The sequence below is a fragment of the Mesocricetus auratus genome, unplaced genomic scaffold (genome assembly GCF_017639785.1).
Source record: "Mesocricetus auratus isolate SY011 unplaced genomic scaffold, BCM_Maur_2.0 Super-Scaffold_100014, whole genome shotgun sequence".
NCBI lineage: Eukaryota > Metazoa > Chordata > Mammalia > Rodentia > Cricetidae > Mesocricetus > Mesocricetus auratus.
Genome location: NW_024429197.1, coordinates 11,259,612 through 11,287,229, shown reverse-complemented (window position 1 = coordinate 11,287,229; position 27,618 = coordinate 11,259,612). Strand labels below are relative to the sequence as shown.

Genomic DNA, 27,618 nt, shown 5'->3' with positions numbered 1-27,618 from the left:
TTCGAGACAGGGCTTCTCTGTATTGTTTTGGAGGCTGTCCTGGAACTAGCTCTGTAGACCAGGCTGGCCTCGAACTCACAGAGATCCACCTGCCTCTGCCTCCCGAGTGCTGGGATTAAAGGCGTGCGCCACCAACGCCCGGCTAGCTTTATTTTTTTCAAGTCCAGCCATATTTACTCTACGAGTAAAGTGGAGGCCAAATTAAATTCTACAGTCAGCTGAGCATGGTGATATCTGCATGTAATTCAAGATACTGAGTTTAAGGCCTGTTGAGCTATAGACTGAGAACTGTCTCAAAATATTTGTAAGTAAAAACTCTGCAACCAGAAAACCTAGGGATATCTGAGCTGAAAAAGACATTTAAAATAACTTATCTTAAAGCAAGAATCGGTAGTGCAAGTCTATAATCATAGCTACTCAAGTAACTAAGGCATAAGGATCAAAATTTCAAGATCTTCCTGGGCTACAAAGTGAGTTGGAGATCAACCTGGGCAACTTAATGAAACCCTTTCTCAAAATATAAAAACAGCACTCAGTGATAAAGTGCTTACACAAGCATGTACAAAGTCCTTGACTTAATTTCCAGTACTGAAAATAATATTTTATTATTGAAAAATAGTAACAATTAGGGATGAGATGTAGCTTAGTGGCAGAATGTTTGCTTAGCATGCACAAAGGCTTGGTTCCCAGCACCACAAATACAAGTGCACACACACACACACACACACACACACACACACATACACAATAATAAATGAACATAGCGGCACATTCCTGCAGTAGATTATAAATTTGAGGGTACAAAGTGAGTTCAAGAACAGTCTGTGTCATACAGACTTTGCCTCAACTCCTCTGTACCCCCCAAATCTAAAAATGAAAACAACTAACATGTACGAGGGACTTAGAATACATTAGACACATGCTAAAAGTTACATGTCTGTTATTGCATTTAGCCTAATTGCAAACCTTCAAAGTATTATTAGTGTCAATTGCATGTGAAGAAACTACAGCTTAGAATTTATGCCACCATCCTCCGCACGCCTTTAATCCCAGTACTCGGGAGGCAGAGGCAGGCGGATCTCTGTGAGTTCGAGGCCAGCCTGGTCTACAGAGTGAGTTCCAGGATAGCCAGGGCTACAAAAGGAACCCTGTCTCAAAAAACAAAGTCAAGCCAAACCAAAAACAGGCAATTAAAATGATGTAAATGGGAAACACCAACATCTAGCCACACCCCTAGAGAAAGGCTGACTACAGCCCTGAGACATCTAAAATAAAGGAACCAAGATCTGACCTCCCATGACCTCCCCAATCCTCTTCTCCCAAAGCCAGAATAAGCCCAGTGACCCTGATCCAGCAAAGCCTCCAGTTCACTCAGGCTTAACCCACTGTATATCTCTCCCAAAAGCAGGAAACTCCCTTGTCCTAGGAGGTTTGCTAGGGACAGATAGAAGGTCTGCATGACACCCGCTTGTGGAGGCCCTTCTAAACTGGTAAAGTCGGCCTGGCCCAGCCCTCAACCGAGACAACACGGGAGAGAGAGGACAGAGGGAGCAGAGGGGATTGGCTGGGTACTGGAAATGGCTGTTTGACTTGCTCTAAGAGCTTTGCATGCTGAGGGGCAGGACAGTCCCTGAGCCACCCTGAGAACATTCAGCTAACTTCAGTTTCCAAGCCTTTCCATGGTGTCGCTGGGGGTGTGTCAGTGAGGGAGACAGAAACAATAAACAAATGAGCCACAAACTTCAATCTGTTGAAATTTGACTGTGTGACTCTGGGCAAGTCACTTCTGAAGTATTGGCAGTCACCACATAGTGGTGACACAACTCTAACATGTTACCACGGAATTCCATTCACTGCTTCTTTCCAAGGCCATCTACATTCATTCTTCAGAGCTGAAGAGCCAGCTAAAGTCTAAAGCCATGGAGTCTAGAAATATCTGAGCTGGAAGAAGCTTAGAAGAGGCTCATGAGATGGCGGTTCTGCAAGTACAGATGCTGGCAGCCAAGCCTGACATCCTGAGGCAGATCCCCAGGATCTACACTGGGAAAGTGGAGAACGGCTCTCACAAAATGTCCTCCGACCTCCACAGGAGCAAGCATGAATAAACAAAGAAATAGATAAATGCTTAGGGAAAAAAACCTTAAAGATAATTTATCATTAAAAGTAGTAAGAATGGGGCTGGAAATGTCACTTAGTGGCCAGGTAGATTCATGGGTTCAATCCCCAGCACCAAACATCAAAAGTGTGGGGGAGGGGCACAAACTAGATGGTTAAAACAGCAGGATATGTTTTCTCACATTTGAGGAAGCTAGACTATGCCAGTGCAGTCGTGTAGTCCTGGTGAAGGCCCTCTTCCTAGCTTACAGACACCCTCTTCCTGTGTCCTCACATGGCAGAGTGACCTTTTTGACATTTGTTCTCGTAAGGGAACTAATCCTGTCATCAGGGCCTCACCTTCATGGTCTTCAACCCTACCTATTATCCAAGGGCTCCATCTGCAAACACCATCACCTAAGAATTCCATGGAAACACAAACATTCGGTCTGTACCAAGCCCTCTGATCAATGGCTCCCTCACAGGTCAGATGGGGGTGGCTTTGCTTACCAGGCTCTCAAGGGGTGGCCTGAAGGCTCAAATGAGGTGTGCAAGAGTTCTACAAACTACAAAGCACCACCCTGTACTATGCACTATGCCAGTTTTGTTGGGGTTTTTTGGGTTGTTTTTGGTTTTTGTTTGGTTTGGTTTGGTTTTGTTTGTTTGTTTGTTTTGTTTTTTGGGGTTTTTTTTTTGAGGCAAGGTCTTGCTGGCTTCAAACTCTGATCTGTCTACCTCCACCTCCCAAGTGCTAGGATTACAGGCATATACTATCACTTAGCCCTAAGACATTTTTAGGGGCTTGGAAAGATGGCTTAGTAGTCAAAAGCATTTGCTGCTCTTACTGAGGACCTGGGCTCAGTTCTTAGCACCTACATAGTGATTCACAACCATCTGTAACTCCAGTTCTGAAGACCTAACACCTTCTTCTGAATTCTGTTGACACTAGGCACATATATGGTATACAAACATGCATACAGGTAAAATATTCATACACATAAAATAAAAAATAATTTAAAATACATTTTTATATATGTGTATGTATGTATGCATGCCTGCATAAGTTTATGTATATCACATGCACGTGGAAACTTGCAGAGCTCAGAATAGGGTGTCAGCTTGCCTGGAACTGGGGTTACAGGCAGTTTTGGGCCACCTGGTTTGGGTGCTGGAAACTAAATCCTGGTTGGTCCTCTACAAGAAAAGTAAGCAATTTCAAACACTGAACCATCTCTCCAGCCTCAGGACTTTTGTTCTGAGGTTTTATTTTTTTTGGGTAGGGAAGGGATCAGAGTTTTTTAATGTTATTGATTTTTGTTTTGTTGTTGTTTGTTTTGTTTTGTTTTGTTTTTTTGTTTTTGAGACAGGGTTTCTCTGTGAAGCTTTGGGGCCTATCCTGGTACTCACTCTATAGACCAGGCTGGCCTTGAATTCACAAAGATCCACCTGCCTCTGCCTCCCAAGTGATAGAATTAAAGGTGTGCACCACCACCACCACCACCCCCAGCCATGGGTCGGTTTTTTGAGATAAGGCTTCCATATATAGCTTTGTCTGGCCTGGAACCTGAAATGTGCTATGTAGATCAGACTGGCCTCAAACTCATAGCGATCCACCTGCCTCTGGGTCCTGAGGGCTGGCATCAACCTGGCTTGACTTTTAATTCAAACCTGTTACAGACCACACAGAAAGAACCCTCCAGTCAAGGCAAAAGCCTCCCAGAGGTGAGCACCCACATTGAGATCCTCTTTTGTGCAGGTCTAGGGATGCCAGCAGTAGCAAGATGAGCCCCTGGAACTACAGTAACCACCACCAGCATCATCTCACATGTAGGTGACGGCAAGAAGAGGTAAAAAGACTGTGGGGCTCTGAGGCAAGGAGACTGGGTTCAAAGCCAAGCTCTATCATGAGCATGCTGTGTCACCTCCCCACCCCTCCTTATCTGTAACGTGGGGATGGCATGTGTCAGCCTCAGTGCCAAGGTGTTAATATGCAACGTCACTGCACCTCAACAGCAGCCTCCAGAGGAAGGCAGGGTTGCCTCCCATTCACAGATGAAGCAAAAGGAGGACATTTGCCCAAGATCCCTCAGCTAGTAAGGCCTCTTCAGCCTCACCCTGCTGCTAGTCACTTCCACGATGGACTCTGCTAAATCCAGCAGAGACAGACAAGCCTCGATGCTGTCCTCACATTCTCTTAGGAAACTTCACACCCACCTATGGAGCGGGCATAAAAAACCACGTTTTCTAACTTTAGGAACTGAAATCAGAGGTAGTTTATCCACACGGCAGGAAGGAATGTAGTTGTTTGTATGACTTAGCCAGTCCCTGGCCCATTACACTCTCCTGCCCCCTTCCCAGAGAAGCCAGGCAGACATCCCTATCCTGCTTGGCAGATGAGAGCACAGAGGCCTAGCAAGAAGTACGGCTGTGCCTACCATCGCCCAGCAAGTCAACAGCTAAGAAAAATTAACCTAGGCTCCTATCTTTGTGTTTCTTTGGATTTATTTTAGGAGTGTGTGTGTGTGTGTGTGTGTGTGTGTGTGTGTGTGTGTGTGTGTGTGTGTGTGCACCTTTGGAGGTCAGAACAGGATGCCAGTGCCAGGACCCACACCGGTCTGTGTGTCTATGAATGTGTGCATCCCTAACCACACATTCCTGGTTTTAAACCCAGTGTTATTTTCTCTACTCATAATTGCTGAACCTCGAGCATCTGAAATGTAGATTTGGAAGCCCTATAGCCAATCAATCCCATAGGACTGTGAGAGCCCCCATTATACCAGGCTGGGCCTAGGAAGCAGAGAGTCCTGGGGAGAAATGCCCAGGGCAGGATACTATCGGGGGATAGCAGCTGAGTTGGCGACCCATGAGTGCCCTGCTTTAGAAATCTCCATTTTCATCTCCCTAAGTTGTTGGCTCAGAGCTAGGACCTGGGTACCCAGTCACTAGCGCAGCTGTCTGCTACAATTCCTGCTGAAAAAACAAAAAAACTCCATCATGTGGGCCTACGTGCTAATTACCAATAATGACATAATAACCATTGTGGGCCCAACAGCCAAACAGCCCCAACTAGAAATTCTGCATAGCTCAGACTTAGGAACAAAAGACTTGGACACTCCAACTGAAACTGATGCCGAGGCAGAAAATCTCAGAGTTGACCCAGCCACAGAGTTATCTGGCAAATGGCCAGGGGAATGAGCACTCAATTTCTCCTCAGGTCATGAACACTCGAATGTGGGTTTGCTGAAAATCTGCTACACACCCAACACATTTGAAACCGACACAGAAAGGAGGCTTCATTTACTCATCAATACACTCAGTTATTAAACACCCACTATGTGCCATACATGCTGTTCTAGGTGCAAGGTAGAAAACTCTGAGTAGGCAAAAACTGCCATCACCAAGCTTACATTCGAATGAAGGAAAACAGACAATAAATAAATAATCTATACAAGATAGTAGATTAGAGTGGTAAGTGATACAGAGAAAAACAGGTAAAAAAGAAGATGAGCTGATGGCCAAGGTTCAGAGAAAAAACAGTGTTTAGGTGGATGTGGTGGTGCACGCCTTTAACCCCAGCACTCAGGAGGCCAGCCAGGCAGATCTCTGTGAGTTTGAAGCCAGCCTGGTCTACAGAGTGAGTTCTGGGACAGCCAGGGCTATATAGAAGGATCTTGTCTTGGGGGAAAAAAAGATTTGTTAAAATTATTGATTTATTGATGGTGGGGTGGTGTGTCACGTGGGTGCAATTGACCCGCTGGCTCTGGAGTTAAAGTGGCTTTGAATCACTTGAAGTGAGTGCTGGGACCTGGATGTGGGTCCTCTGCAAGAGCAGTCCACACTCTTAACTGTTGAACTGTCTCTCCTGCCCCACTGTCTTAATTTTAAATAAGATAATAAGAAAAAGCCTTACTAAAAAGGAGACATTGAAACAAACATTTTAAGGTTAGACAAAAAGGTACTTCCAGAAGGTTGAGTGTTCTAGGACCATCTAGTGCAAAGGTCCCAGTGGAAGCATGCCTGAGAATATAAGCACGGTCATTAACAACAGGGCTGGGGGAAGAGAGTCCGATCATTAACAGGGCTGGGGAAGAGGGCAGACACAGACTAATTGCCACTGTGTGCTTAGACCCCCTTAAGCTTACAACAAGTATGGAGGTAACATCGTTGCTGTCTGACCTCTCCTTGCTCCTCCTTTATCTGCCTGTCTCTGGAAATCCTAAATATAAGTTGGTAGATGAGTGGACAAATGCCACCAAGGGGATGCTCCCTGAACTCAGTGACCTGCTTTCTGAACAGCCCTTTCCTTTCCAGGCATCTGCTAGTTATAGGACAGCCACGTAGTCACGCCAGTGTGTCAGCCTGGAGTTTAACTATTTCACACGGATTATACAATGTGGCATCCAACTAATCTGCTTCCCCCTTGATAACAGAGAAAGCTGAAACTCACTGAGATCAAGCAATGTCTGGATGGAGAGAGAGAAAGAGAGAGAGAGAGAGAGAGAGAGAGAGAGAGAGAGAGAGAGAGAGAGACAGAGACAGAGACAGAGACAGAGAGAGAGAGAGAGAGAGAGAGAGAGAGAGAGAGAGAGAGAGAGAGAGAGACTTTTGAGACAGGGTTTCCCCGCACAGTTCTGACTGTCCTAGAACTCACTCTGTAGACCAGACTAGCCTCTATCTCCCGAGTGCTGAGATTAAAGGCATGGACACCACTGGCCAACTGGGACTTTTTTATTAGATTTATTCTTTTTACTCTGTGTCAGTGTTTTGCCTGGATGGATGGATGGATGGATGGATGGATGGATGGATGGATGGATGGATGGATGGATGGATGGATGGATGATGGATGGATGGATGTGTACCACATCCATGCTTGATGCCTACAGAGGTCAGAAAAGGACATTGGATCCTGGAACTGGAGTTGCAGAGGGTTGTGAACCACCATGTGGGTGCTGGGAATCTTGAACCCAGGTCCACTACAAGAGTGGCAAGCGCTCTTAACCACCGAGCTGTCTCTGCAGCCCTGAGGCTGGGATTTGAACAGGGTCTCCTGGAGCCCACTATGTAGCTGAAATTAATCTTGAACTTCTGATCCTCCTGCCTCCACCTCCTGAGTTCTGGTATCACAGGCTTGTGCCACTATGCCACAGTGGGCTGGAGGTGCTGGGAATCCAACCCAAGGCCTCATGCATACTAAACAATCACCTTACACCCCTAAGCCCCAGGAATCTACTTTTAAACCTATCAATTATCAGGAACCACTCCACCCCCTCAAAGCAAAGGCAGAGAAGCTGGTAACCACAAAGACTAGCAGAGGAAGAGCTGCAGAAGCCTATGCTACTTCCACCCTGCTGCATTTTGGGATGCAGCCAGGCATTCTCTTTGGAACCTTTCTGGCCTCTGCAGAAGTCTGTGTCATCCTTACTCCCATAGGTTGGTTCCAAGGTTGGCCTAGACCTGAGCAGGGAAATTCCCTTTCTCCTATCTGCCTTTCCAAAGAATGTGCACAGTGGTGTCTAATCAGGGGAGGCTGCAGAAATGAAACTGTCGTGGGTGAAGCTACGATATCCCAGCCAACTGAGAGAGAAGTCTAAGGTGCCGAGCCTCTGGCTTCAAAACTGGCTCATCAGGTTTCATTTATTCAATAAGAAACCTATCAGACAGGCATGATGGATAGCATGTGTCTGTGATCTCAGCACTCAGGAGGTTGAGGCAAGAGTATGTGAGTTCAAGGATAGCCTGGGCTATGTAGAGAGTAACAAACCAGCCTGGAATATATATATAGACCCTGTCCCAAAATTCTAAAAAGAGGGACTGGAGAGATGGCTCAATGGTTAAGAGCACTTGCTGCCCAGTCATGAGGATCTGACTTCATACCCAGCACCCACATAATAAGGCAGGCATGGTCTGAGTGTGGTATGGGACAGAGACAGGAGAAAGATCACTGGGGCTTGCTGGTTGCCAGCCTAGATGAGCAATGGGAGTTTTGCACTCAGACAGAGACCCTGCTTCAAAGGCATAAGATGGAGAGTGATACAGGATACCCAATACCCTCCTCTGGCCTTCACACACACACACAAGCATGCACTTCTACCTCACAGGTATACCATACAGACAGACAGACAGACAGACAGACAGACACACACACACACACACACACACACACACACACACACGACATACACACGCCAAATCCACAAAAATAAAAGGAACCACATTAAACTCTAGATGGGATAGGGCTGACGTTTAAGAGGCAAAAGTTTGTGATCCTACAACTCAAGAGGCTGAAGCAGGAGGATTGCTGTGAGCTGAAGAGAAGCCTGGGCTCCATGGTCACACTATGTGTCAAATAGACCAAGCAGCAGTTGCAATAGCAATGACAACAGCTGCCCAATCCAGGAGTTACTGGTGCTCCCTCATCACCATCAGCCATCCTCACAGCAAGATCAGCCCCATTCCACAGACAAGGAAACTGAGGCTCAGAGCACACACATGCATCCAAGGGACAGAACAGGGAGTCCAGAGAGTCGTAATCCCTCCAGGAACACTGACCACTACACCAATCTGAGGGTCCAGGGCTGCACTGGCCATGGCCTTCACAGACACAGACCTTCTCAGCTAACTCCAGTCTCCATGCCAGAAGAAAGGGAGCATGGTCATCAATTTCCAGGGGAACAGAAAGCTACAAATTTCCTAAATGTTTGTCCATGTTTCCGAACTACTGCTGGCTTTGGCCTCCAACCAGAGAGGGTCATCTAGGGTAAGGGACAGAAGGTACCCAGGCCTCAGAACTAAAAGTCCTTGGCCTAAGGCCAAGGGGGGGGTCAAGGAGCAGGAGGGGAGCCAGCACGGCAGAAAGCCAGGACACCCCCCCCCCCAGACTTAAACTTGTTTCTTACTCTTTTCCTTCCTTTGTGACCAGCATGGCTGCCAGGACAGGCAGGGAAGCCATGGGTGGGGACAAGGCAGTGGGGAGCTTTAGTGATTATTTCATTAGAGCTCCCGAGAGTGGTTGCACGGTGTAGACCCTGGGCCAGTTTCCAGGGATTACCCACTGAGGCCTCTGACCCGCTCTCTGAGGAAGGTCAGCACGTCTCCATTTCCCTGAGGTGGAAACTAAGATGCAGAGAGGGCAAGAGTGCCTGAAGCCCACGTAGCTGTCAGTGGCAGGCTGGTAGGGAACCCAAACTGCTGGTCTAAAGTGGGGCCACTGTATCACCTGCTGTGGGGACTGGAAGTGGGAAAGGCAGGGAAATGGAAGAACTGTGTGGAAAAGGAAGTTGGGGTTCAGGAAGGTATGGGGAGTCAGAGGCCAGCCCCCAAACTCCACATAGTGTGACCCCACTTCCCTTCCCAGCCTCATCTCCCATCTCTACCTCTCCCTTTCTGGCCCAGCCACACCACAGTGTGTATCTGAGCACACTGTACAGACTGCAGCCTTTTACATAGGCTACGCACGGAACCTAAAATGTTGCTCCCTCCACTGCCCACCTAGAGAACTCATATGGCCTAGCTCTTCATTCTTTCCTCTGGTTCCTAGAAGGAGTCACTAGTGCTCTGGGCTCACTGTGCACCCGAGGGACAGGAACTCACGGGAGTTATCTGTGCTCTTAGACTCTAACCCAAGCCCATGCTCCATAGAGATCACTAGATGTGAGAGACAGGCAAAAACCTGTTTGCATTCAAGGAAAAGGAAAGCAACAAAGAGGGTGACATGGACAGGCCTAGAACCCCAGGTTTCCCTGTACCACACAGACCTTGCCAACCACCGCCACCAAGGAGTGCATATTCCTGCCGGACCCACCAGAAGCTCACAAAGGAGTCCCTGAGATAGGAGGATGAGTTCTGGTGGCCAGAAACCGAGCCTCAATGTCCAGCTCAGACACAGTGTTGAAGAGACACAAATGAGTGGCTTCCTTCCCTTCCCCTGCTAGCTCCCCTGCTCAGGTCCACCCCTCAGCCAAAGTAGTCACTAGACCCCAATCACTCAGACTACAAGGCCTCACTCTCACCTCAGCCCCCGCTTGCCTGTCCATCGCAGGCCATCATTGTGTCCTCTGATCCTGCCTCCTACACGGACTTGACATCTCCCGCTGCTGTGTGGCACAGTTCCCAGACCAATATCTCAGCATTCCTCCCGAAACAGATGGCCCTACCTCTGCTCTCCCTGTGTGATAGCCAATGGCTCCCACTGCTCTGGGGTCAGGCCTCAAGTTCTCCTGAGCCTGTCTTTGGAGCAGCATTTCCCCAGGTGCTGGTCCTGGCCTCACATCTTGGAATGTACAGTTAGTTCCTCCTGGTAGGAACGGCCTTCCTTGTCATAGTCTCTGACTAAGAATACCTGTTCATCCTTCAGTGTCAGTCAAAGTTGGGCATGGTGGTTTCAGGGCCCTTCAGCCCAATTAGACACTGAACTTGCCCATGGGTAGAGGAAAATGTCCACACAGAGTCCACACAGCATAGGGCTTGGTAGAGGAAGCACCCGAAAAAGCATGTGACTAAAAAATGGAGGCACACTCTTACCTCTGCGAAAAAGCCTCCTTCCTCCCTTTACCCCACAAGTGCCTTTTGGAACCTGTCAGACTGGGTCACTATCCACCTGCTCCCAGCAGTGCCCTCCCAGACCTGGTTTCTACTGTCCCAAGAGGGACATCTTTACACCCCGAGAATGATACCCATAATCATGATTATAGTAATAACAACCATTACCATCATTTATAGGGTACTCATTGTGTGCCTGGTTGCTTAATCCTCACAAGAACCCTAGGAGGGAAGGAGTTGTTTTATTGTCCTCATTTAACATATAAGGAAACGGAGGCTCCAAGAAGCTACCTTGCCTAAGGTCACACAACTAGTAGGCAATCAGTGCAGGGGTCACAGCCAGGTCTGTCTGACCGACGGCCGCCATGTTGTCAGTGGCCTCCCGCTCTCTATAATCTCACCTCTCAGAACTTAGAGCAGCAGCTCCGCTCCCAGCAGCCTGGAGTTGGGCATCAGAGGTGGGCAGAGAGGACACTGGCACAGTACTGCTTTTTCAAGGGGGATGAGATGGCTCAGGGGTTAAGATCACTAGCTGCTCTTCCAGAGATCCTGGGTTTGATTCCTGGCACCCACGTGGGAGTTCACAACAGTCTGTAACTCCCAGTTCTGAGGATCTGAAACACTCTTCTGGCCTCCAAGGGCAGCAGGCACACATGTTGTGCCCAGACATACATACAGACAAAACACACATATACATAAAATAAAAATAAATATTTTGTGTAGAAAAAAGGGCCACTGGATAAGAGGTAATGAGTGTGAAAGAGTAGACAGGGCTAGTGAGAGAGACGGCTCAGTGGGTTAGGCACTTGCCTAAGGACCTGAGTTCAATCCACAGGAAAAGGAACCAACTCCCAACTCCCAAACTTGTCCTCTGACTTCTTCATGTGTGCTGATGGTACAGAAGTATCCAAACTCCCTCATTCACACACATACACACACAAATATCTCCCCCCACACACATAATAATAATAATAATAACAATAACAATAATAATACAATTTTAAATTTAAAGTAAATTTTTAAAATGAAAGGACTAAAATAAAACAGCAAATAACCAGATAATTGGCAGTAATACGTAAGACTTGAACTTCTCAGGACACCTACACCTAGGGGAACAAAATTCTCCATGACCATTTATTATGGAATATTACTTTAACTAGGCAAAAAATGTGTAACATTTGTTCATGTTGTGGAATATTACTTTAACTATGTAAAGGTGTGTTACATGCTGTACTTGTTTAATGATGTAAAGATGTGCTGCTTTACCTGCCTAAGGCACCTGATTGGTCTAATAAAAAGTTGAACAGCCAATAGCTAGACAGCAGGGCTGATGGGAAAAGAGAGAATGAGAGGCAAGAACAAGGCAGAAAGAGAGACACCTGGGGCCAGCAAGACAGCTGCCAGTCAGACACACAGACACAGAGTAGGACATACAGAATAAAAAGGTAAAAAGCCCCAAGTCAAAATGTGGATAAAGAGAAACAGATTAAGTTAAATTATAAGAGCTGGTGGGACGAGCATACCTTAAGGCTGAGCATTCATAATTAATAATAAGTCTTCATGTCGTGATTTAGGAGCTGGTTGATGGCCCAAAAGAAAATCTGCTACAGCTCTTCCCTCAGCTAAAGCCACTGTCTATTTGAGTCAAACCACTCCGGAAGGGAAGAGCCCTTTATTAACCCTGTTTCACAGGCCAGACAACCAAGGCTAACTAAGAAGGGCCACAGAGCCAAAACACACAGAAAATCACACCAGGCAGAGCCCAGTCCGTATTCCAATGCAGGGGCATTCAGGGATACCTGACCCCTGGGTTCTAGTCCAGCTAATAAGAGTTAAAATTAGGAGTATGGAGCTAAAAGGACAAACGCTTCTCTGAACTATCTTCCAGAAGGAGCCCAAAGCAGAGAAAGACAAAGATTACTATCAGCCCCACGCTGGACTACTTCTGGCTGCTCCTTCCCACAGCCACCAGGGAAAATCTTGTGATATGTATGTCACAGGTGAAGTTATAGATCCAGAGACATTTACCCCTTGCCCAAGGGCACACCACTATGAAAATGACAATAAATTGGAATCCCAAACCTACCCAACTGCCCTTTGGGAAGTTTCCCATCAGAGGAAAGCTAAAGGCTCTGCCACGCCCTCCCAGGAGGTCCAGTTGCCTTTCTGTCACAGCCTCTAAGGAATTCACAATTGTGTGATGAGATAAGGGTCTTACAGTTTCAAAGATAGTAAACACTTTGTATCCATCTTACATTTTCTGAGCCTTGATGAGAGTGGATATTTTGTATCCATTAACCGTTTATTTAGTACAACACACAGCACATGGCTGGGTACCTAGCAGAGCCTCAACAAAAGTCTTCATACATTCAGAAATATCCGCTGAGCACCTACTACATGCCATTCTGTCCTTAGTGCTAGAGACATACCTATGGAACAGATGAACAAAACCCCTACCCTGCTGGGGCCTGTGTATAGGAAAAAATACGTATATCTAGAAGGTATCAATATTCTCATTTTGCAGAAGTGATATTGTGATACAAAGAGCCACCTGTTTGTACATGGCAGAGTAAAGATTCTATTCCAAGCCATCTGCCCTGAAGCCCTCTGGGTCTTTGTCAAATCACCCCAAAGTCACACTACCATTATGTCAAGAAAGAAATGGCTCAGAGTCTTAACTCCAAAGAGTGCCTTCTCTCAGCACTTCTACCCTGACCTCGTGTGCCTCCCAGTGGTCTCAGAGGCACATGCGCACATCGAAATGGCACAGTAGAACCAGTTATGTCAAAGCAGTACTCACCCAGGAGTAGCCATTGTGGTCACACAGCCAGTCGGGGAGAGACAGCGGAGCCATCATCACAGCAGCACATGGAAACAAAGGACAGAAGTGAGATACAGCACAACTAACTAACTCTGGGGTCCTGGTCAGCTAGACCTGGGCTAGCGGGGAAGCTGCCCCACACACCTCTGTGTGCCTTTGGCACTCTGATGACCAGATACTATCCAGGAAGCTGTCGTCTGACAACCCACCCTCAGCTCATCAGGTTGCCCCAGGCCCAGTCTCCTATGGGCATCCACAGCAGCCCCAGGTGCCAGGTACTGGGAATGTGGTCTGAAGTCAGACAGGGCCTTACCCTTGTGAACCTACAGTGCAGCATGGAGGTGTAAATTTACTAAATTATTGCTCTGCTACACGCATCAAGGAAACCTTAAGTACTGGGGTCAAATACTGCCTCTACCATTTACAGCTCTACCACTGGTGTCACTTAAGGGATTTCCTAATTTCTCCAAGCCTCCTTTACTTACCTGAAACAAAGAGGGGAGAATTCGGATCCACCAGTTAGGGCTAGGCAGGAGTCTAAGAGTTCACATATGACACACTTTTTGGACAATGCTTGGTATACAGTTTGTTTATAACTCATAGCTACAGGGGCTTTGGAGGAACCTAGTGTGGGTGAGGTTACCATCTACCCAACAAGAATGTGACTGTTGGAACCAAGGGAGATAGATAGTCACCAATACAGGAGGCAATCGCAATGGGTGCTGGAAGACACAGAGACTATAGGCTCACTTCCATCATCATATTGCAGAGGGAAACTGAGATCCAGGAGGAGAAGCACCTGGTCTACAGGCCATGACAGGATAGAATCCTGCCCTATGATAAATGTAGGCCTTGGGGAAATCCTGAACACATGCGCACACACACTCACATACACATACACACACACACACATACATACACACTCACATACACATACACACACACACACATACATACACACTCACATACACACACTCACATACACAAACACGCACGCACGCACGCACGCGCACACACACACTCACCTACCTGTCACGGGAACCCAATCTGCAAACCCAACAGATCTCAGTCACTACAACCTTGGCAATGAGGCCTATGTGAGTATCCTATCCAGTTCTGTTGCTAGGAAACCTGTATGGCACATAGTAGGTAGTCAGGAGGCTTAGCAAACAACCAAATGAGGTTTTCTGGCTTCAGGCTGAGGGTCCCCGTTAGGCCTCTCTCTTTGTATCCTCCCTCTCAACTCCCTCCCTAGCATCTGTCTCGCCCTGTACCCAGGCCCTATCAGCTGGGCCTAGCTCCAGCTCAGAGTGCTGGGCCTGCCCCGAGTCAGCATCTTCCTAGCCAGCCTGGGATATTCCTGTTCAATCTAGCCAGCCAGGCTCCTGGCCAGGGTCCACTCTGCAGAGAGAGTGCTGGCTCTGCCAGAGCCTCATCCCCCCTGGCCTATAGGTGGGGCAACCTGGTAGTCCTAGGAGCTTCTATTGGTACTCAGGGCCTACATAGGGAAGTCAGCCTAGCCTGGTCTAGATATGTTGATCAGGAGACAGTGGGGTGTGTGTAGGGGGGTGTCACCCACACACCCAGTCACTCCACCCAAGCCCTATGTTTCTGTGACTTAGCAGGCGTTGACTAAATCTCCTGTATACACAGAGAAATCTCAGGGTTCCCCCATGGCATCCCCTTCTTACAACACCCCACCCACACTGGTGTGTTCACATACCAGCCACCAGTCTGGCCCCTGCACACATTCTGATTCATTTGATTCTGCTAATGCCTATGAGGTCCAGATTATTGGCTAAGGGCTTGGGAGAGGTGAAGTGCCTTATGCAAGGTCACACAATAACAGCTGAAACGGGACTCAAACCTAGTTCTTCGTGTAAAATCTGTATGATACCAATATTGCCCTCCCCCTCTGTTCCCTATAGTTTCTGGTTCCCTTTCTCCCCACCTTGCACCTCCTGCGATCTCCGTCCCCCGTTTCCACCTCACAGCCTGCTAGAACTCCTTGTTCCTATGCGGCCAACAGCAGCAGGTACCACAGGCTGCCACTGAAAGTTATTTCTGAGGTCTCTGTCTCTGACTTAGAGGGCCTGGCTGGCAAGGAGTAATCCCAGCTCCTTAAACACGACGTTGTTTCTACCTCTCTACTTCCTCCACCCCCAAGCAAGTCTCCCCGGCCTTCTTCCCTACCCCAGCTTCCTGCCAGCATCCACCACTGGGCCTGTGACCTGGGTGAGGGTGTGGGGACAAGGACTTACTAAAGTGTTGAGGGAGAAGAGGTTTTGCGACAGGGCTCTCCCCTTCAGTCGCTGAGGACCCGACCCTAACTTGTCACCAAGCAACTCTCACTGCAATTCCCACCTGCCCTGAAGCCCATCCCAACCAGCCATTCTCCCAAAGTCTCCACGTTTGGGAGAAGGCTCCAGGGGAAGAGAAGGGGCTATCGCTTAAATACAGCCATTCCCTCGCAGGGAAATCCAAGGACCCTTGAATTAACTCTACACAACCCTTGAGAGGGGAGTCCTCCCCTCCCTCGCCTTCCTCAGCGGCTTCGGCCTGGGGTCCATTGGAACAAGTCCCCGCCTCCAGCCCGCAGGACTGCAGTGATCCGGTCCGACCCCCCCCCCAGAGGTGGGGCCTGCAGGGAAGTGCGGGTTGAAGACTAAGACAACTCTTGGGGAAGCACAGAGGGCAGACAGGGAAATATGTAAGACAGGGAACCCAGAAACGGCAGAGTAGGAGCCTGGCCCCGAGCAGACCCAGGAGACCTGAGGCAGAGGAAGTCCCAGCCTGGACACGAGTACGTGCGTCCGGGCGGCGACCCGAGAGCCACCCTGACCAGCGGAGCCAGGGTCGCACCTCGCGGGTCCTGGGATGCGAAAACTCAGTCAGTTACGTAAGGGCCCGAGTGGGGTTCCCGGGATCCCCCTCCCACCGCCCTTTGGGCCGCCAGGAGCACGCGGGGAGCGCAGGGCGGGGCTGGCCGGACGGCCTGGGGCTGCGCCACCGTATAGACCCGCTGCGGACACACACGACAGGACTCCGGTGCCGGAGCGAGCTCCTGCACACCTTCTCCCGAGCTCCGCGCACCCTCAACTTTGAGACTCCAGAACCCCTGGGGACCTCAAGTTCGGAGCATGCAGCCTAGGCTGAACCTCCGACACCCACGCCGGGGATCCGATGACCCTCGGCTCGCGGCTCCCGGGATGGCCCGGGCCCTAGGGAGCCGGCTTCTGGGTCCTGCACTTTGTCCCTCCCAGGCACCGGGGGCCACCCCCTAAGGCGGTCCAGGCTCACCTGGGCTGCACGGGGAAGAGACCTGGCAGGGACCTGGCCAGGCCGGGCCGGGCCGCGTCCTTGCTCTCCGCGGCTCTCTCCCTTTAAGAGGTTCCTGCCACTTTGCCCCGCCGGGGGCCTCCACCTGCACTGACAGGGCAACTCTGATGCGAGGCCCCGCCCTCCCCTCGAGAGGTCCTCTAATTGGTGCAGATAACTGCCAATCTTTGGGGCGGCGGGCAGGACACTGTTCCACAGCCCGACTGTCGCAACCGGGAAGGGGCGGGGGCTGCAGGTGCGGCCAGACCGGGACGCCCAGCCTAGGGCAGCTCCTGAGAGACCCAGAGCGGCCAGGGGAGGGGAAGCATGGAGTTCCTGGATTGGCTGGTGTGGTTGCTGACGTCATGTGGCAAAAGTATAAAGGAGTTTGCCACGTGGTGCTGACCCTAAGGCATTCGGTTGGAGGTTGTTCTAGGGGAGTTAGGGAAGTGTACACTTACCTGGATCACCTGTCTCACTACTCCATTCTGTGTGACCTTGAGCAAACCACTTCTCTGAATCTGAGTTTCCTCAACTAGAAATCCTCTGATGTTTTCTTGAGAGTGAGTGATTGATATTTGTTAAGTACCAGTCTCAAGCCTAGGGACCAAGAAGGTGTTCATGAGCTGGAGCTCTGGCTTCTCTTGTGCCACGTTGTCCCTCTTCTTGGTGACTGCCCCTCTTCTAATGATCTGCCCCCATCAACCCTGGAAGGGTTAAGTGGCCGCGGGGCCTAAGACCTGGCTTCTCCTTCATTTCAGGCCCCTGCTCACCAGTGCCCAGGTCAGTAAGCAGTCCGTCTCCCTCCAGGGACTCACTCTAGCTAAACCACCCCCGGATTTCAAATCTCTTTAAGAGATTAAGGCCAAATCTGCCTTCGGAATCGCACCTACAGAGGACAGTCATTGCAAAGGCATCGGAGAATCATGAAATCGTGGAATAGTCACAATATCAGGGAGCCCTGGGGTAGTCTCTTGTTTGGACAAATGGGGAAACTGAGGATCACTGAGGGCAAAAAAACTTGCTGAGTTTTGGTGACATGAATGTTTTCTCATGTAAGAAGGTCACTCAGGGCACCAGAAAAACCTTTGGACTCCCTTGACCAGAAATCTGAGTATGTTTCAGCCCAGGCTGTATGAACCCGGTACACACATTCAGGCTCTGAAGCTGACCCACATACCCTTCTCTCCTGCCTGTCTATGGCAGTGCTGACCATTGGTCAAAGCTAGAATCGCAGACAGTTGAGTCTAGACTCAATGCTTAAACTCAGCATTGAGCCTGTCAGTTAACCACTTCCCAGCAGGAGCAAAATATGCTGTAGCACCAACCTTAGGTAGAATTACTGAGCTGATTAGTGAGTGTGAACATTATGTATGCAAATATTCAATCATGGATCCACTATTATTTTTTTAATTGCTCCCATGTGTAGTCATGCATGCTGAAAGAACAAACAGGCTATGAATTTGTTAATTTGGCCTCAGGAAACAAAGGCTCCCCTGCCAACTACCTCCCTTCCCGGACTCAATCTAAGGGCTAAGGAGAGGAAAGCACCAGCATTGGGGTAGGCAGAGTTTTCCTAAAGGGCATGAGAGGCCCCACCTCTCAGCTGGGGCACGTGGCTTCAGCTCTGTTGGGTTATGCTGCTAGTAGGTGACTCAGCAATGCCAGTGCCTGCCCCAGTCTGATAAGTGTGTGTGAGAGTTTGTACTTGGGAAATACATAAGAGAATGTGTTTGTGAACTTCTTTGTTAGCTGTCAGTATACTGGGGCTTGGGGGCTGGGATGGGGGCAGGTATGTGTGAGTTTATATACAGGGGACAATTCTTTAAGTGTCCTGGCATCAGGTTGCCTGGCCCTGGGCTATCTGGACCTAGGGAGTTTTGTCCTGACCCTAGGACCTCTGTGCCCAGTCACCCGTGTGTTGAGCCACTGTGTGAACAACCGGGGCCTTCTCAGTAATTCTGTAGGGGTAGAGGTTCCTGTCACAGCCTTCCAGGGAATTTTTAACCTCTATGGCCTTACTAGGTCCCTGCATGAGAGGTTCCCTGTGAGAGGTGACCTCCTGAAGGAACAGCTCACATTTACTCATCACTAGTGTTTTTTATGTCCCTCTGCTAATTTTATAACATTGAATTCTTCCAGTCAGAAATGCCTAGAGCTCAGAGAGCTGAAGTGACAGCATACAGTCACACAGTTCTGAAATAACTTCGAAGGTGACAAGCAGGGGGCAGCTTGCCTTCTCTGGAGGATGAGCGCACCCAGTTTGCTGGGGCCTGTGAGCAACTGATAAGCTGGGGGGATGGGAAGAAGGAACCTGTTTGTGTCAGCTGCTCTCCTTTTCTGAGAATGTGCGAGCCTCCTTATCCAATCAGAGGCTGGGTGCTATCCTCAGCTTCAAGTGGGCTTGAGCTAGGTGATAAAGTGGCCAGAGAATGGGGGGGGGGTGGATGTATATATATGGGAACATCTGTTTCTTCAACAGAACTTCATTGAGCATTTTACTGAAAGTTAACCCACCCACCCACCCCCAAAAAAAAAACAGGCATGGTAATGTAATGTGTCTACAAGACCAGCACTTGGGAGTTTGAGGCAGGAGAGTCTCTTCAAGTCCAACCTGGAGAGGTACATGAAATCCTGTCTCAAAAACAAACAAATAAAAAGTTAATCCCTCACCCAGAGAGAGAGAGAGCGAGAATATGCTCAAGCCCTGGGTCTCTAGTCATAGTATCTCAGGAAGCTGAAGCAGGGGAGAATTGCTTGAGAGGATTTCAAAGCCTCTGCTACCCTGTCTCAAAACAAACAAACAAACAAAAAAACACAGCCCAAATCAATAAACAAAAATTTTAACCTGGCAAGATGGCTTATTGGGTAAAGGCCCCAGCTACCAGGCCTGAGTTAGATCCCCATACCCACATGATGGAAAGAGAGAACCAACCCCCAGAAATCAATCTCTGAACCCCCCACAAACACACAGAGGTATAAAAACAGTTTTCAAATTAAAAGTCTGCCAGATGAGGTAATGCACACCCACAGTCCTCGTGCTTGGGAGGTTCAGGCAGAAGGATCAGGAATCCAAGGTCATCCTTAGCTGAATTCAAGATGAAACTGGAAAGTTGCCATAAAATCCTGTCTTCAAAAACCCACTAGTTCAATAAACAGAAATACTGACCAATACCCTGCTCGGTCGAGGGGTAGAAAGAGGAACTCAACCAGGCCAAAGCCATGGTAGGAAAGAAACAGCCAGGCAGCTCCAATCAGCTGCTGTTTGGATCCTGCCTCTGCCACTCACAGGAATGTGGCTTCCTCTTAGACTGCTTCTTCATCAAATGAGGTAATGGCTCTCGCACCCTGTTTGTCTTTCCCAGCCCCAGCCACTGTAGGAGAAAGCTTTTGTAAGTCACTCTGGGAAAAGCACATCGATGCTGTGATTCATGGCTCCAGAGAGAACAGCCCTGAACAAATGTGTACTCAGATCTGGGAAGGCCGTGTGGCTCCATCTGTAGGATGAAGAATGTTTTCTGGAGGAGGTGACCTTCTAGCTAGATTTCCTAGATGAGTTTTACTATGTAGGGGCGGGAAAGTACACTCCACGTGGAGGAGCAGCCTGTAAAAAGACTCAAAGATAACAATAGTAAAAACAGGCGTTCCCAGAACAAAACACGGACTGGCAGAGTTTTCAAACAGAGCAAGCTACAAGACCCGTGTATAGAGGGTCTCAGATCAGGTCCAGGTTCAAAAAGACAGATATGGGGATGCCTGAGCAGTCTTTAGCAGTCTTTAATGTGAGACCACTCAGTCGGGTGGTGGTAGCGCATGCCTTTGATTCCCAACTCTCAGAGGCAGGCAGATCTCTGTGAGTTCGAGGCTACCCCGGTCGACGGAGCTAGTTCCAGGACAGCCAGGGCTATACACAAAGATATCCTGTCTGGAAAAACAACAGCAACAACAACAACAAAAAGTGTGGTCACTCACAGACTAGTGAGGGTGTGGCTGCCATTGTGGAAGGGAGATTTGGTGGTGGGTATGGGATCAACTCTTCCTTAGAAGGACCCATTGAGAGCGGGGCACAAATCTCCAGGATGAGCAGGTGGGAGATGACATATATAGAGAAAAATTTAAGTGTCCTTTGCCCCAGCCTAGGGCTGGGATGGGGGAGGTGGGATGGGAGAGTGGGGGGTCCTCCCCAGATGAGTTGTGTTTATGGTATCTCTCACCCCACTACCAGACACTGAAGAGTTCTGAAAGAACTCCACCCAAGAGTTCCTCTGATTTTGTTGCAGTATGGGGCTGGTGCCAATCCTGCCAGGAGAACCTCTGCCTGTGGAGAGCCTGTTGAAACAGCCCTGGGTGTTTGGAGACATCTGGTGCTTCATCCCGTAGTCCCATGAGACACCTTGTTTTATGCAGAAGTAAAAAGGAGCGAAGTGATCTTCTCACCACCACAGCCATTAAGCATCCGGAGCAGGGCTGGAAGACAGCACCTTAATTTGTTCGGAGAGCAGGAAAGATTGGATAGTGTCTGGGGAACAGCTGAGATTCCAGCTCTTGAAAAAAAATCCAAGAAGGAAAGACGGTGTTTGGCGCCACCTAGTGTTAGCAAGCTGAGGGGCCCGAGGCACAGACCTGAGCCATTTGGGCTGCCGGGAATTAGTGGTTAGGAGGATCTCAAGCCTATAAAAGGATTAGAGGTAGGGGTTGCAAAAGGCTTTCAGGCAAGACTCTCCGGGATTGCATAGCCAGATGATACAACTTGCTAAGAGTCACTAAATAAAGGTCACTAACCTGCCGGGAAGTGGGGGCACATGCCTTCAATCCTAGCACTAGGGAGGCAGAGGCAGAGGCAGAGGCAGGTGAATCTCTGAGTTCAAGGTCAGCCTGGTCTACAAAGTGAGTTCCAGGACAGAAACTTTGTCTCGACACAACAAACAAACAAACAAAACAAAAACCCTTCATTGTCCTATTCCTCGGCTCCTCCCTAAGTGTCCTTGGTGGGTTTAGCTCAATGATACCACATGGTTGGCAAGCATGGTTGGCTTTGTGCTTCCTTCAGCATCGAAACACTAGAGAGACAGTAGGAAGTGAGAGGAGAGGGGCCGGGGAAATGATTCATTAGGCAAAGCCCAGACAGTGTGGTAGGCAGCTTGTTTAGTGGCCTCTTTAAGACAGGCCAGGCTCTTGGGAGGTAGAGGCAGCAGATCTCTGTGAGCTGGAGGCCAGCGTGGTCTCTACAGTGAGTTCCAGGCCAGACAGGACTACAGTAAGATTCTGTCTCAAAAACAGAAAAAGGGAAAAAATTCAGCCATCATACCTGTAATCTCAACACCTCCGGATGCTGAGGCAGGAGGATTGTCATCAAGTTGATATCGGTATGAACTACACCCTGAACCCCTGCACTTCCTTCCCCTGAGAAAGAGTGCAACAGGACTCGGTGGCACAGAGCTGCACTGCTGAGCACTCAGAACCCTGAGACACGAGGATCTTGAGGGCAGCCTGAGCTACATAGTAAGGCTCTGTCCTAAAAAACAAAAAAGAGGGAGATTGAGAGATGGCATTGTCTGTAGAGAGCTCGTCTTGTAAACTTAGGACCTGGGGGAGTTTGTTAAAATTTGTCTTTATTATTTTTGATTATGTGTGCAAGTGTGCATCTGTTTGTCAGCTGCCAACAGAATCCAGAAGAGAGCATTGGATCAGCTGGAGTGGTTGTGATATGCTCAGTGAGGATTCTGGGAATTGAACCTGGGTCCTCTGCAAGGGTAGCCTGTGCTCTTAACTGCTGAGTCACCTCTCCAGCCATAGAATCCAATGATATGGGATAATGCTCTTGCATACTGTAAACTTTTGTCACTTGTATTGGTTTAATAAAACGCTGATTGACCAGTAGCCAGGAAGGAAGTATAGGTAGGGCTACCTGACTAGAAGAATTCTGGGAAGAGGAAAGGCAGAGATGCAGTCACCAGCCAGACACAGAGGAAGCAAGATGAGAATGCCATACTGAGAAAAGGTACCAATCTGCGCAGCTAAACATAGATAAGAATTGTGGGTTAATTTAAGTTGTAAGAGCTAGTTAGCAACAAGACTGAACAATAAGCCAAACAGTTTATAATTAATATAAGTCTCTGTGTGTTTATTTGGGACTAAAGGGTTGCAGAACTGGGCAGTATAGAAACTTCTGTCTACAACCAAAGGTTGTTGTTATTGTTTCAAGACAGGTTTTCCCTGGATAGCCCTGGATGTCCTGTAACTTGCTCTGTGGACCAGGCTGGCCTTGAACTCAGAGATCTGCCTGTCTCTGCTTCCTGAGTACTGGGATTGAAAGTGTGTACCACTACTGCCCAACAGACAATTTTTACCCCCAGCACTCACATAAAAAGCCAGGAGGGTTCATAAGTGTATATACCCATCACTGAGAAAGCAGAGACAGGCAGATCCCTGGAGCTCCCTAACCAGAAAGCCTTAATCCCAGGGAGAGACCCTGAGTCAAAAAAAACAGGACGAGGCAGTGAAATGCAAGCTTGCTGGCCAGAGTTCAAGCTTTGAAACTTAAGTAAAAACAGAAGGAGAGAAGCAACTCCATGAAGTGTCCTCTGACTTCCACATGTGTATTGTGACGCAAATATATGTGTGTGTATATGTATGTATGTGTGTATGTGTGTGTGCACACATACACATATTGATGATAATACATTTAAAAATAATTTTAAAATCAACAAGGTGGATGGCCCCTGATGAACACCTGAACTTAACCTCTGACTTCCACATGTGTGTCCTTGTGGAGGCCAAAGGCACTGGAGCTGGAGTTACAGGGAATTTAAGATGCTTGACATAGGTGCTGGGAACCCATGTTTTCCAAACTGTATGGAAACACTGGACACCAGATGCTATAAACCCAAGCCAAGGTCCTCCCTGGGTCCCAGGAAAATGTGAGGTCACTATGGACCTTTAGGTCAAGTGTGGGAGCATTCTGAAGTTAGAGCAGAATGTAGGTCTGGGCTTCACAGCCATTGCCCCAGGCCCAACTCATGGCCGCTTTGGTGTGGCTGCATGCTTAGAGCCAGCCAGCTCTGAACCTTCTACTCTATCCTGTAGGACAGTCCTTTTCTTTCTAGGTCAGGAGGACTTCTTCATATGCTTCATCTCCCCAGGCGGTGACAGACCTGTTGGCTGAGCCCCTGCAGTACTCTTGTCATCTCTCTGTGGCCAGAAAAATGGACATTTTTTGGTTGTTGCACTAGTTATTTATTGGTGGGAGGGCATGTACATGTCATAGAATGCGTATGGAAATTTCCTCTGGCCTATATGCACATCCAAACATACATGTGCACCCACCCACACAGACACACACACACACACACACACACACACACACACACACACACACACGAACTTAAAAGTGGGCTGGAGAAATGACTCAGCTGTTAAGACACTTGCTGTTCTTGCATCAGACCCAGGTTCAATTCATGGCACCTACATGGTGGTTCAACGCCATCTGTAACTTCAGTTGCAGAAGACCTGATGTCCTCAAGGACCAAGCACATACATGATTCACGTAAAATAAAATGAATAAATCTTTTTAAAAATCTTAAATGAGAGCTGGGTGGTGGTGGTGCATGCCTTTAATCCAAGCACTCAGAAGGCAGAGGCAGGGGGATCTCCGTGAGTTCCAGACCAGCCTGGTCTACAGAATTTAGTTCCAGGACAGCCTCCAAAGCCCCAGAGAAACCCTGTCTCAAAAAATAAAATAAAAAATAAAAAAATCTTAAATGAGAACAGTGAGGCCAGGTAAGAGCAGAAAACTGGACCAAGCTCATGATCATGCAGTGATGGAGGCTGGGTTCAGTCTACTGGACTTAAGGTCCGAGGTTCACTTTGTTCAGCTTTCATGCCAGATGGTGGGGATCAAACCACCCCTGCCCATCCCTAGCCCATCTCTCCATACTCTTTTATCTGGATCCTCCATCCCCACAGCAAAGCCAGGTGTTAAAAAAAAGTTCAAGCCAGGTAGTGGTGACAGCGCGCCTCTAATCCCAGCACTCGGGAGGCAGAGGCAGGCAGATCTCTGTGAGTTCGAGGCCAGCCTGGTCTATGGAGTGAGTTCTAGGACAACATCCAAAGCCACAGAAAAACAGAGAGAGAGAGAGAGAGAGAGAGAGAGAGAGAGAGAGAGAGAGAGAGAGAGAGAGAAACAGAGAGACAGAGAGACAGAGAGAGAAACAGAGAGACAGAGAGACAGAGAGAGAGAGACAGTCCAGGGGTCCCTTTGGGAGTAGGGCGAGAGAGAAGGGCCCATCTGGAGCCCCACCATCAGATGGAGGACAGGACTAGGATTTTGCCTGCTTCACTCACTGCTTCCCTTTCATCTGAGCCTGGAGCCTGATACGCCGTAAATTATGACTGAATGAGTAAGTCAGAGGAAGCGGCTTCCTTTCTGGGAAATCATCCCTCCAGGTTGCTCTCATCCTCCTCTGGGTGTCTCCTGACCTTCTAGGGGAGGAGAACTTGGCTGTGCTTCCTGTGTCTCAGCAAAAACTCTCAGCTTGGCCCCTTCCTTCTGCGCAGAGCACCATTCTATCCGAAGCAGCTGTCCTCCCTCCATCTCCCCGTTTGTTACAGCGGCTCACTTGGGGCTGGGAACGCAGCTTAGCTGGTTGAATGCTGGCCTCGTATGCACTAAACTCCGTGACTGGTCAAATGAAACCAGGCATGGTGGGATATGTCTATAATCTTAGACTTAAGGAGGCAGGGGCAGGATTTCAAGGTCCTCCTCGGCTACTTGGCAAGTTGGAGGCCAGGCTAGGATACATAAGACCCTGTCTCAAAAACACAGAACAACAATAACAAAAATAAAACCGCACTCTTCCCCCTTCAAAGTTTCCATTTAAAGTCAAATACAAAATAATGAGCTTTAGGGGCTGGAGAGAGCTCAGCAGTTAAAAGCACCCACAGAAGCCTTGGGTTCAATTCCTAGCACCCACAAAGTAGCTCACAGCCATCTGTAACTAGTTCCAGGGCTTCTGGCACCCTGATCTGGCTTCCAAGGGCAACAGGTGTAGCATGAAATGGGCCAAGGAAAAACACTATGACCCTGACTTGACCCCAGAACTTGAAATGCTACTAATCCTTGAGTTTGTCCCAGAGTCAGGCTGCAGAATCCCACCAATCCCTTAGGTCCCTGAGCTTGAAATCCACCAATCCCCGAGCTTACCCCAGAATCAGACCACAAAAATCCACCAATCCCAAGCCACTCTATCTGGAAAGCCTCCCCCTTCTCCCGCCCACCCAAAGAAACCCTATATAAGGTCTGTACCTTGTTTGCTGTTTCTCACCTGAGGCAGCCGGCTTCCTAGATTCTTCCTTCCCAATAAGTCTCTTGAGTGAGGTTTGGTGTGTGGTAAGACATTTCCACCAGAGTGGAGCCAGTGGTAACGTTAGCTGGAGAAGAGTGGAGTGGAACAGAGTAGAACTGTAACACTTTCGCAGGGGAAACTTTCCCCTAATAGAGCAGGGCTCTCACACCTCTCCAGAGTAGAGTTGAGCAGAGCTATAACAACTTGGCTAGGGAAACCCTCCCCTGCCAGTGCAGAGTTGTTACATTTGCATTCAGGAAACCTTTCCCTGGAGCAGGGCTGTAAACTGATGACTTTGTGGTGTTTCTTGACTCCCAGCTGCTAGGATACCTTTCCATCCAAGCTGCAATGCTTACACCAGGCATGGTGTACACACATACATCAGGCAAAAAGGGGGGAAAAACACATAAAATAAAAAATAAATAAAAGTAAAATAATGGGCTCCAGGATGGGAGTGTAGCTCAATACAAAGAATGCACAACCATGGGTTTGATCACTAGACACTAGATAAATCCAGGAATGACGTTCCTTACTTGTGACCCAGCTCACAGGACACTGAGGCAGAAAGATCAGACACTCAAGGTCATCCTCAGCTATATATAAAATTTGAGGCCAGCCTGGGCTACAAAAGAAAGCTCAGAAGTAGGGGGACGTCATTAATGACATCACACACATACTTCCTGTAATGTGTTCGTAGCCACACCCCCATTGTCCTCTTCTTTTTCTTCCATATCTCTCCTCCTACTAGCCCTCTTCCTTCCACTCTAAAAATACTCATTTTAAGTGCAGAGCACGTCTGAAACTCTAATTACCAATGACTTTGAGGTAGGAGAACCTTGTGAGTACAGGAATTCCTAGTAAGCATGAACATTATAGACTCTGCTTAAAAGCAAACAACAAAACACCTCATTTTAAAGTATTTTTAGGGCTGAGGATATAGTTTGTTGATAGAGCACCTACCTACCAGGTGTGTGCACAGACCTAGGTTTGATCCACAAATATGATGGATAGATGGATGGATAGACGGACAGACAGACAGATAATTTAAAATAGTGTTTTACTGAGTGTGGCGGTACATGCCTGTAATCCCAGTACTTGAGACACTAAGGCAGGAGGGTCCGGGATTCAAGGCTAGTCTTGGCTACACAGTGAATTAATTGGAGGGCAGCCTGAGAAACAAGATCCTGTCACCAAAAAACGTGAGAAATACTAAAGTGTTTTTAGTTCATTCAATTAATAATAGGAGCCCTCAGCTCTAGGGATGAGGCACCAGATCTAGCAAGTGACTGAAGCACGTGGACAGAACGGAAAAACTAAAAAGGAGTACGAGTGCCAGGTGTGGCCTGTAGGTGGCAGCAATGGCTGGGAAATTAGCTATCCTCGGGCTTTGGTGCCCGGACTGCTTCAAGCCAAATTGCTGGACTGTTTTAAGTGTAACAACACAGGTATATAGACATGCGCCCAGCTAGAGGTGATACACAAAGTGCATATAATATACATGTC

At 48.4% G+C, this 27,618-nt stretch overlaps 1 protein-coding gene across 1 annotated transcript in view; it reads right to left on the bottom strand.

The window, feature by feature from the left end:
* Epb41 (erythrocyte membrane protein band 4.1) overlaps nt 1-16,897 on the bottom strand; it is a 151,937-nt gene extending 135,040 nt beyond the window's left edge. The window contains exon 1 of the mRNA XM_040756470.1: nt 16,754-16,897. The gene's annotated coding sequence lies outside the window, so the exon portion shown is untranslated. The remainder of the gene's footprint in view (nt 1-16,753) is intronic.
* Nucleotides 16,898-27,618: the final 10,721 nt, after the last annotated feature.